This window comes from Gossypium hirsutum, chromosome A04 (assembly GCF_007990345.1).
Source record: "Gossypium hirsutum isolate 1008001.06 chromosome A04, Gossypium_hirsutum_v2.1, whole genome shotgun sequence".
NCBI classification, from domain to species: domain Eukaryota; kingdom Viridiplantae; phylum Streptophyta; class Magnoliopsida; order Malvales; family Malvaceae; genus Gossypium; species Gossypium hirsutum.
The window spans coordinates 68,290,102-68,302,808 of record NC_053427.1 but is presented as its reverse complement, the minus strand read 5'-3'; the positions used below and the strand labels follow the sequence as shown (position 1 = coordinate 68,302,808).

The 12,707-nt window shown below is 33.3% G+C and overlaps 1 non-coding gene across 1 annotated transcript; it reads left to right on the top strand.

Moving 5' to 3' along the window:
- The first annotated feature begins 1,857 nt into the window (after positions 1-1,857).
- Positions 1,858-1,964, top strand: LOC121228793 (small nucleolar RNA R71). The gene has a single exon (XR_005926368.1). It is a non-coding gene; the product is annotated as a small nucleolar RNA R71 (small nucleolar RNA).
- The last annotated feature ends 10,743 nt before the right edge of the window (positions 1,965-12,707 follow it).

The following is a 12,707-nucleotide window of genomic DNA, read 5'->3' as shown; positions in this document are numbered from 1 at the left end:
CTCCAATGGTTCAAACCATGTGGATTGAATAAAATTTCTCAGACTGGCTTCCATCAAAGCCATGTTTTCTTCACCTTCTTCATCCTCCAAAGGGTCAAGATCGAAGGCTTTCTCCAATGGATCTTCTTCAAAATTGCTTTCCATAGAAACCAAGGTTTCTATCTCTTCTATAAATGAACACTCTTCTGTCGGATCGGGAAATTTCATCGCTTTAAGAATGTTAAAGGTTACCGGATCATCTTGAACTTGCATGGTGAGTTCACCTTTTTGTACATCAATTAACGTTTTTCCCATGGCTAAGAAAGGTCTCCCAAGGATGATCGGCACTTACTTATCTGCTTCAAAATCTAAGATAATGAAATCAACAGGAAAAATAGATTTATTGACTTTTACCAAAACATCCTCGATCTTTTCCGTGGGATATGCTAAAGATCGATCCGCTAGCTGAAGCGTCACAATTGTAGGTCTTACTTCACCTATTCCTAGCATTTTGAAAATAGACTTAGGCATCAAGTTGGTACTCGCTCCTAAATCACACAAAGCTTTACCACAGTAAGATTCACCAATGTTCCAGGGTATAGTAAAGCTTCATGGGTCTTTCAATTTCGGTGGCAGTTTGTTCTATAAGAACGCACTGCACTTTTTTGTCAAGGCAATAGTCTCATACTCACTCACTCATTTTTTCTTAGACAGTATATCCTTCATAAACTTCACTTAATTTGGCATTTGTTCTAAAGCCTCTACCAACGGAATATTGATGTGTAACTGCTTCAGAACATCCAAAAACTTCTTGAATTGCACCTCTTGTTTCTACTTCTATTATTGCAATCTTTGCGGATATAGAGGTGATGGAACTTTTTGTTGAATTGGATAACTCGTTTGAGTAGGTAAATATGCATCCAAAGAAGATGTTAAAGTATCCGAATTCACTAAGTTAGGATTTTCCTTGTCAGTCTTTGCAGATTCTGACTCTTTTGGTGTAGGAATCTCAACAGCTAGTTGATTCTTCTCAATGGGCTTCTCTTCGACATCAATAAATCTGGGTTCCAGAATTACCACTTCGCAATGCCACTGCCTTGATATGTTCTTTACCCAAATTTCTTAGATCTAGTATTGCTCGGCAAGGTTCCTTGCGATCTATTACGAAGCTCTGTAGCTAATTGACCCATTTGGTTCTCCAAATTGTTCAATGTTGCTGGTTGGCTTTGCATCAAAGCGTCATTCTTTGTCATGTATATTTTCAACAAGTTCTCCAAACTATTTGATGCCTCAGCTTGAGGTGGTTTTGAAGCTTGCTGATTAAAACCTTGAGATTGGTTGGGTCTATGATGTAATAAGTTGTTGTTCGGTCCATTTCCTTGGTTGCTCCAAGAAAAATTAGGATGATTATGCCATGAAAGATTGTAGAAGTTGGACAGGGGTCCTTGTCCACTCCTAATTTGATGTTGGTTCCCCATATAGTACATCCTAATTTGATGTTGGTTCCCCATATAGTACACTGACTCGGGATTTGATAGATAATTCTCAAAAGAATGACCTTCCCACAGTACACACAGGAAACTACTTCAAACAGACTTGGTGGCTGATATGCAAAATTATTAGCACTATTAGCGGTAAACTATTTTAACATGGCGGAAATAGACAATACATGAGCTAATAACAAAGTGAGGGCATCAACTTCATGAACTCCGGCTACACGTCTTCTTGAAGCTGTTTGATTTGTTGGCCATTGATAGTCATTACTCGTGATCCTCTCAATGATCTCATAAGCCTCATTATAAGGCTTAGACAAAATTACACCATTCACAGAAACATCTACCATCAATCTTGTATGTCTCCAACTGGATACAATGAGGAATCCCATAATGAGGACACTTACGAAGTAACTCCTTGAATCGCTCCCAAGCCTCATATAAAGACTCGTCATCCAATTGTTGGAAAGTTGTGATTTCATTCCTCAACTTAGCGTTTTTGCTAGGTAGGAAATACTTAACCAAAAATCTCACAGCTAATTATTGCTATGTAGATATGGAACTTGGTGGCAATGAATTGAGTCATGCTCGTGCTTGATCTCGCAACTAGTACAAAACAACTTCAACCTCAATGCGCCTTCATTCACACCGGCTATCTTGAATGAATCACTCACCTCCATAAACAATCGAAGGTGGAGATGTGGATCTTCCGTGGGCATACCATTGAATTGGCCCACCGTTTGGAGCATTTGAAACATCACCGGTTTCAATTCAAATTAGGTTGCCTCAATATCTAGCCTTCTAATTCCTAGATTTAACTCATTGAAAAATGGCACAGCATATTGTCTGATGCATCGATCCCTATCATCAACAATAAGGATAGGATTTCGTACACGATCGGCTTCATTACCTTGGTCTTGATTCTGATTTCCAAGGTCCATCTCGACTTTTCTTTGAGTTTTTTGTTCACGTCTTCTTTGTCTGAAAGTTCGCTCAATTTTAGGGTCTACAGGGTGTAAATTGATAATTCGATCTATGACGCCTGAAAAGAAAATCACAAAATTAAAAAGAATAAGTTAGTAATGTTAGAAATAAACCAAATTGGAAGTGAATAATTTCACAAAAAAATGACTATGGAAATAGTTAACAATTCCCGGCAACGGTGCCAAAAACTTGTAACACGTAGGTTTGTGTAAGTGTACACAGTCGTTATCAAGTAATAAGTAAGTATCGAGTTATCATCTCCACAGGGATTGTATTTGTGTTAAATCACTTAATTGTAAAATTATATTGACAACTTGGTAAATAAAAACACAAAATGATTGAGAAGTGATGATTAAGATTAAATATATTAAACTAAATGCAATGATCCCGCAAATTATCCTAAATATGCAAACTATATGAATGAAATAGATTTTAGCAAAATTAAAAACAATTTGCAACAATTATAATATAAATAAACTAGGAAAATTACTTTAATTAAACTCAATTTATTATCAACATGATTAATAATACTCAGAAAAACATTCCATGGCAACTCGATCTTTCATGAGTTTGGAAACCACATTAGGTCCTTTCAGAATCCTTTACTTAGTAAATATGCATTTTACTGATCCTTATTTACTAAGGGTTTCTTAGCATTCGTGCAAGGTAACAGGGGCGTGTTAGGTTTCAAAAAGTTTAATCACACAAGTCTAACAACTATGTAGATAACAGAGCTTGGTTAGAGTTGTTATGCAACCTACAATTTAATCAGGTTAGGATCTAAATTGAGCATGCACATTTCAATTATGTGTCCACTACCCGTAGTCTGGTTAGGATCGCTCAGCTAATTCAGGTGTATTTCAATCACGTATGAAAGAAATACATACTTGATTTTAATTGAAAACATGATCGATTGAGGCACAAACATTATAAGCATGAATCAAAAAAATATTATTTAATCAAAGCAATCATCCTAACTTAAATAAAATTAAGCTAACATTGTTGTAACAAGAACAAAGAACACATAGCAAACATTTTCAGATTAAATCAAAGAAAAGAAAGATTAAACCCAAATCAAAGTGGCTGTCACTAAGACTCTGACCGACGAGGCTCCTTTGCTCCTTCGCTTTGCTTTGCTAATGGCTCTCCAATGTGGCCGACCAAGGGCTCTTTAAAAGGCTTAATTGCTAAAATCTCTATGAAGAGATGATGCTAGGAATGGGGAATGGAAAATGCAGAGAATTGAGAGAAAAGAGAGAAGGATGATGGATGATTAGGAATGGCGAAATGAAGTCTTATTTATAAGTGAAGAGAGGGTAGTAGTTTGCTAAAAGTAAAGAGGTTTAGTCTCTTCAAGCTTCTTCAATGAGTGGCCGGCCATGATTAATGGATTTTGAGTTGAATTTTGCTTGATTTTTAAGTAATTTAAATGCCATAACAACTCAGGACTGAGACTCGGTCAAATGTAAATCTTCGGGCAAATCTCTAATTTCTTCAACATTACAAGGATCTTGTGTGATGAAATCAAAAATTGGTTTATGTGGACAGCCATGTGTTGCCAAAATTAGGTTGACATGGTCTTCAATTTGGATGGTTTTTGTAATCCAACAAAGATATCAGACCTGTTCAAAATAAATCAATAAATTAAAGGACCAAAGAATAAAATAATTAATTAATTAAAACCAAAATTATTAATGACATATTTTAAAATGAATTATAAAATATATTTTATTATTTAATTTAATCGTGCATGGACCATTTTATGTCTTAAAAATATAATACGTTCAAATAAATATAAAATAAGCCATTTTATGCATGAATTTTATATAATAAAGCATAAAATCACATTTTAATAATTTCTATGTCCTAATTTCATATTTTCACATATTTCATTAATTTATTAAACAATTACTTAGTTTTAACAACGAATTTAAGTAAAAAGGTGATAAATTGCATAGGAAAAGTCCTATATATTTTTCAATTTACATACAACAGGTACATAACCAATAACTTTTCATACATAAGTTGTCTCTCTTCTTAAAGAGTTCTTGAGACTTCTTTGTCTTTTCTTGCTTTCTTCATTTTTCCACTTCTGGTGGTGAGAAACTTTATTATGACCATCCCCCATAACTATTATTATAGTCCAACTTACTACATTCATGTCGAAGATTATGTCTTTTGAATTTATTACATATTGTTACATTCTCTTCAGGGAATGGTTAGGTTTCGTGATTAAAAACTTTTTCTCAATCATAAGTAAATTTTTTTTATGATATTGCTTGTAACACCCCAAACCCGGCCTAGACATTATGACCAAATCTGGAGAAATTACATTAGTTTGATTAAAAGCCCTTGTTTCGATCAAACTAAAAACGTATTTCAAAAACATAAAATTTTACCTAAACTCCCAAAGATGGTTAGAAAAATCGAAGTTCGAAAACACTTATTTAAAACCTAGAATTCACATTCAAACCACGCATTTTGAAAGCACTAATGTTAGTAGATCATTTCTAGTATTAAAACAATCTTTTGTTACAAATCATATATTTTATTTTCATAAAATACTTAAATGATTACTTAACCTTGCAGCTGAAAATTTTCAAAGTTTGTTTTCGTTTTGAAAACCAAAATCTAACTTGTTAGTTGATGTGATTTGCAGTTTAATGCTCAAAAATATTAAATGCTAACGAATAAAACAAAAACCAAAGCTATACCTAAAAACAGATTATAGTCCAAAATAATTGAAACATAAACCCACAAATATTTTATCGAGTAACCAATCTGAGCTCCCGCATGTCGTTCGATCCTGAGTCAAAAGTTAGCCTAAAATGTATTAAACAAACAAATGAGCTAGAAGCCTAGTGTCTCAACCCACAAGCATAATTTTTATTTAACAAGCACATACATAATTTACCAGAAACATATATATTTCAGATCATAATATCATATAACTAGAACATATTTCGATTTGCAATATCTTAATTTCATATACATATATATCATACTAGAATGTCATATTTTCAGATGCACATATGTCATACCAGACCAGAACAAATGTAAACACAAATCCTACCCCCATCCGCTAGACACCAACTTTGCCCAACCAATCACACCAATTAGGACTTCAAGAGTCCATCCATCCAATGACACTAGGGCCTGGTGGTATGCCACTCATAATATTGCAGTTGAGCTGCCAAACATATATTGCAGTTTAACTATCGATAATACAGTAATACTACCGGAAAACACTTCCTCCAACAAATCAAAAATCACCCTAATGCATATGCAAAATCACGATAACATACATAAATATCACATAGGTTGTATGTACACATACATAAATAGATATTATACAGAACGTAACTTACAAGTAACTTATACAGATCATAGCATATCATATTACATGAGCTTATCAGAATAGATAACAAAATATGTCTAACGCACATGGTTTACGAAATAGTCATGTTTAACTTGTGGACCTACTTATAACAGATCATATCGCATTATTATACTTATTGGAACTTATCTAACATACTTCCTACACTTACCAATGTTTTTTTACTAAAATTTACACTTCTCTGGACCTACATAATGCCCTCGGACCAAAATTTTGAGTCCTTTATCCGGATCCTAATTGGGCCTCAAATTTGTCCCAAAAGTTCCACATGGTCGTGTGGCCTACCCAGCCTAAAAATCTAGGTCATGTAGTCCACACGGTCTACATGATTTCACATGCACACGAGCTGCATTATTTCACACGGCCGTGTATCTCCTTACCACTGAACCAGTAGGCTCATTCTTGTCATCAATTGAATGAAAATATATCAACAATATATCAATAATAAGCTCAACTAAAGCTTGGTTTAACAATCTTCCTCTTTTTGATATAATAAAACATTTAGTAAATTTGTTTTTAAATAATTGCTCCGCCTTAATAAAAATAACATTTTAAATTCGAGGCCAAAATAAAATTTATCATTCAAGTTGCCATTCATTTTTACTTTAAGAAAAATTGGTCACAAAAATTTGCATTTATTTATCATCAAAGAATAATCAAACAATAATAAATCGATTTACCTTAATTTACCTTTTCTTCTCTCCTATTTTGTTATATCAAATATCAAATAAAGCTAAAGGAGAAAAAAAGTTTGTAACCTCCCCAACACGGCCTAGACAGTAGACCCAAGCCAGAGAGATTACATTCGCCACATGGCTTGATCTTTTTACAAATAAATTTTCAATACTAAACCTATTTTATACAAATGATTACCTCGATTTTATGAATTTAGAACTAGCATTAATTTCGACAACAAAAAATATATCAATTATATTTTGTATAATAAATTAACCCGTTTAAAACGCTTAATAATTAAACAACACTCTAACATCACTATCAGTAATAAATATTAAGTATAAACTATCGCATCTATATAAATTCCCTAATCATAATAATTAATGAAATGCATCCTAAATGATGTAATTAAAATATTATCCCATACTACAGTTTACAATAAGATTAATAAAATAATAATAACTAATAACAATCCATTTGTGAGAACAAGTCGAGACCCTCCGCATGTTGAGTCTGCGTCCTAATCCATTAGGTTAACTGAAAATAAGGGAAATAATGGGAGTGAGCTATGGAAGCTCAGTGTAAGCCCCTTTACAATAAACCAATTCAATATTCGAATCTGTAAGTAATATCAAACAATTTCATATATCAATCAATTCAATACAATGACAAACAATTTCACATATCAATCAATTTAACATAACAAATAGTCTTGCATATCAATCAATTCTATTTGGTAAAACAGGTTTGCTAGTTCAAGTAAGCAACCATTAACGATCAATCATAATCAGTCAGACAGGTTCAATTATCAAATTAATCTGCTTTTCACAATTGACATATGCACCTATAACAGTTCAATCGATTCGTATATGCACCTTTCATGAGTATGCACAATATGTCATGCAACGATCAATTCGTTTATCAGTCAATAGTTTTACCCCCAATCGCTACACACCATAATAGGAGATCCCTAGAACTCCCTCCTCCAATCACACTGAGTTGTGGACTTAATACCACCAATAATTTGTAGTTTTTACTGCCACTGGTTGTGGACACATAGCAAACGGACGTAGTTAGTATTTGCTTGAGCTATGGGTACACAGCGCAAAATTAGAATGCAGAAAAACCTGCCAATGACTGTAGAAGAACAACATACTTGCAAATTAAAGCTGTTAGAGGGTTGTGCTTGCATGGTAAAACGGACACAATTAGAATCTGCTTTTGCTATGGATAGACAACGCACAATTAAATGAAGTTATACTGCCATATACTTCCTCCTTTCAAATCTTCCCCTGGATGCAAATGCAAATGCAAATACAATGCAATCAATCATAATGCAATCAATCAATATCATTATCAACATTCTATCTCATTGCAAGAATAGGAAATTCATAAATCAATCATTAAAACATGTGAGATATTTATTCGACATGTATAGCATGAATAAATATATATAATCATTCATGAATTTAAACAATCATAAGTGATTTTATCATAACAACAACTATAAAATCATTCACAGATTTAAGTCATCAATCATAAGCAATTCAATCATAAATTCATGTATTCACTTATTCTATTCCTAATGCGAGACCTAGTTGTATAATCTAGTTCTTTAGATACCATTAAAAATCTATTTAGGGACTGATTTGCATAAAATAATAAAGGTTATAGTAAAACTGTAATTTTTGTGAAAAATAGTGGCAAAATTGTACAATCTTAAAAATAGTGGCAAAATTGTAAAATATAAAAAAAAGTGGTTGAATTGAAAACTCTGGAAAACTAGTGGCAAAACTGTAAAATTTAGAAAAATAGTGGCATAATTGAAAAATCTAGAAATATAGGGGCAAAACTATAAATTTCTGGAAAATAATGGCAGAACTGTAAAGCCTAGAAAAACAATGTTACACGTTAGTCTGCGCCTAAACCTAGACACGATTTGACTCGATTTTTCATAAAAGACCACACACTTGACTTTTTCAAGGTCTCAGGTGATTACCCTTCATTCAAGCTTGATCCAATCACCTACAAGGGTCGATCTTGATAAAAACTCAAAGATCTACTGACCCAGAATTCAACAATTTTGAGAAAATCAATTGATGAGAACTTGATTGAATTTTCAAAAACTTAAAGAATATTTTTTAGAAAAATTTAAGGGCTTAAAAGAGTTTTGAAACAAAAAATTTTGAGAAAAAAATTAGGACATATAGAGAGAGTTTAGAGTTTTAATCTAATAAAATAACAAATAGGGAATAAAACATAATAATTAGAAATAAGAAAGATAAATTCTATTAGGATTTGAAAAAGAGTAATTTGAATTTCAGATTAAGATAAGTAGTTAAAAAGATAATGGAATTTTAATTCTATTTGAATTTTGAAAAAAAAAGATAAGATATTATTTCAAATTAGGATAAGAAGATAAAAAGATATAGAATTTTAATTTTATAAAAATGGTTTGAATAAAAGATAAGATTTGAATTTTCTTTTGGGATATTAAAAATTCTAACCCCTTAATTTTTGGGATGTTACAAAGTTACTTCATCACAAGAGAGATAAAATTGAATGAGCAATGAACTGAAAGAAAATTGTATCTCAAAATACAAAGAAAGTAATAAAGTGTAATAAAAAAAAGACATAGGCATAAAAATAGAAATGAAGGTGCAAATGTTATGAAAATGAAATGTATGTCCTAAAGCTACTTTAATTATCATAAGGAGGGGAGAAAGTAGGCATTGAAGGAAAACGTGCAAAGAGAGACACCATTTGAGACTCTAACATAGATAGCCTAGAGTTAATGTCTTCCCTATAAGATCAAACCTCTTCTTGAAGACCTCAAACATCGTTGCTCAAGGAATGGATAGCATCGAGTATGGCACTATTAACCTCAAAAGAGGGTTGAGCAGCATGAGAAGAAGAAGTCGATGGAAGAGTGGGCTCAGGTGCTGGAACATCTTCAAAAGCAGCATCAATGTCTTCATATTCATTATCCATCGGATGATCGCTCTTAATCCACATACTGGTGTTGGCATCAAAATGATATCCCGCATGATGAAAGGCCCCATAACTAATTGGTTGGTTTGAGGTAACGGGGGTGTCTCTATGGGTACTAATACCCAATTGCCTAAAAAGGTATGACAAATACGTGCCATGAGGAAGAGTGACATTTGTATTTAGCCCCCTTCCAATAGCTTTAGCAATGTCTTTAAACATTATTAGGGCAAGGTCAGGACGCCTATCGGATTTAAAGTAATCGAGCCACCAATAATCGGTGTTTCGAATCTTGGCATGCTTTTTGATAGGTCTAAGGTTCCAAGTGAGAATTAAATAAAGGACACAATCATGACGGTTAAGTTCAGATGTCGATCCGGACTGAATAAAAAGTGTGGAATTAAAATGACCTTTTTCATCGAAGTTACCTCCCTGAGGCAAATGAAGATAATTGCCAAACTCTTCGACAATAAGGAGTATAAGGGTTTTCATTAAAAAAGAGGGGATGGATAAAACGATATCGTAGGACTCATCATGTTCGAGTTTGGCATTTGAAAAGAAAGCACGAATAAGGTTAAGGTAAGTTGACGAATAAATATTTAAAAATTTCATCCAACTCTAATTTTGTAAAATAAGGAGATAAACAAAATTAATAGCCTCTAACATGGCTAAATCCACTTTCCTAGACCACTAAAAAAAATTTTAAACAAAATTTGAGTTGAACTGAGATGGAGAGTTTGAGTCTTGAAAGCATTCTATAACGTCCCAAAATTTCTAATTTCGTTATTGTGAAAATATGACACAAATATCTGTCAGCTTTAGTAGTTATGTGTTCTAGAAGTGTTTGGGAGGTCCCAAGTTCAAGCCTTCACTTGGGCAAATTTTTGTATTTTGAATGAATTAGGCTTACTCTTGTTCAGTAGGCTTTTAGTTGATTGTTGGTAAAAATATATTAGAATGGGCTTGCTGATCTGGTGGTTAAGCGAAGTGTTAGTGTGTAGGAGGTCCTGTGTTCGAGTTCCTGCACAAGCAGGGGAATTAATTTCTGTTTGAGGTGTGTGGCATGGTGGTGTTCAAATTAAACTAGACTGCTGAGTAGTTGTGTTTTAGTGGGTTAATAGGGAGTGTTTTTAGGAGATAATTGGGGAGAAGTTATCAAAATAAGATTTTCTTCTTATTAGTTTTCTATTTTCTTTTTTCCCAACAAATTTTCTGACGTTAGACTATTGTTTCTCTGTCATTTCTTCTCCCTTCTTATTCACTTTTAGTTTTTGTTCCCTTTTGGCCGAATCTTGTTTCTTCTATTTCCCCTCTCTTTTTGTTTTCTTGATCGGTTCATCTCTTTCTCTACAGCCGAAATTCTCTTCTCTTTTCCCTACTCTTTTTGTTTCTGTATTTTTTGCAAGTCATCACTTTGGGTGCAACTTTCGACTTCATCTATTTCGGTAAGTGGAATTTTTTCCCCTAAGTTATCGTATTTCAATTAGGAAATTAACAAAGGGTTCGTTTTACTCCCATTTAGGTGTTGTTCAAAGGTTTTAAGCCGATATTCCAGTGTGTGGAGACGACTGGTTATCGGATTCATCGCGGTAAATTTTTGAATCATCGTTGGTTTAGTTTCTCAAGTTTTATGATGGGTATATTTGGTTTGATTGACAAATCAAGTGATTAATTAAGGGATATATTGGTCAAATATAGGTAGCGAATCGATACCAGGTGTGTATCCGAAACGCAGAAAACGGGATTCGACGAAAAGCTAAAATTTCTTATTGTCGAGAAATAAGAGAAATAAGAGAAAATGCTACGAAAAATTATAAAGATAAGAAATAAGAGTGTTATAAACTTGGAAATCAACATTTTGCACTAAAATAGTTTTGGACAGCAGCAGTAATCTAAATTTGAAAAATCATAAAAAATAGTGTAAATTGAGTTAGAGGTTGAAAAAATATGAAATTAAATTTTATCGAGTCTAGTTTTTCATGGAAGAAACAATGTAAGCAATGGAATTGTAAATTACGAGATATAATAAATTTTTTGAGACAAGGTCAGAATGATTTCTGGTTCCCCTGTTCTGACTTTGGAAAATCATAAAAAATTGTAAAAAAAATAATTAGGGGCTTAAATTTATATTTTTAAATCTTTAATGAGTCAATTTTCAAGAGAACAAATAAAAACATCATCCAAATTTCGTACTAAGAGATAAATAATTTTTAGTACGGAGAGATTGAAGCTGTCAAATAGCAGAATAGGGATAAATTTGAAGATTTTACTGTACTTATTTGATAAACTATAAATTCTAAAAATTTTATGGTATAAAGGTATTTGAGTCTAGTTTCAAAACATCAAGAAGATCTTAATTTGGAATTTTTTAGCTCAAGATATAAATAATTTGTGACAATGACTCAAGTAGACAACTTTGAATGAACATATAAGTAAATAGTAAAAACATATATGAATATTTAGCTAGCATGGGTTACATTAAAAATGAATCACACAGCCCAGGCTAGTTTGGGCCACGTGGGCCACACGGGCGTGTGAGCCCATTTTTTTGAAAAGTTGTCTAAGGTTCCACGGGTCACCCAAGTCGACTATGGAACTACTGAAGGGTTAGTAAGCCCTACTTAAACCACTATATGAGTAATCTGTCTATCTGATTTTTGTACCGAGCATGAATTATGATATCTGAATGTATGTATTGAAATTGCATAATAGCATGACATCTTTTGTATGTTGCATTGCATCGGGGTGGGTTATTGTTATTTGGAGGATGTGTCTGAAAGGCTATTCAGCCTGTTATCTGGCAGCTCTGGTGCAAATTTCTGATTATGTGCTGCATTTCGGTACAGCATGATGTGTAGGGATAGGTGGGTTTATTTAATCCCCACATGGTGTGTAGGGATGGACGAAGATGGTGTGTAGAGGCTGGTGGGTAGGATTCTGATTTTCTGCTATTGCATATTGTATCTGAGATGGGCTAAAGCCTTCAATTATATTTGAGACTGCATCTGAATGGGCCACGGCCCCAATTGAATCTGTAATAGGCTTAGGCCCCAGACTGTAATTGATTATTTTCTGATGTGTATCTGTATGTATTTTCTGTGGGGATTACACACTGAATTTGCGAAAAATTACCCCTTTTTCTGTTTAATTTGTACAAGTAATCCCCATACTTAGGCTGATCGGTGCAGCGG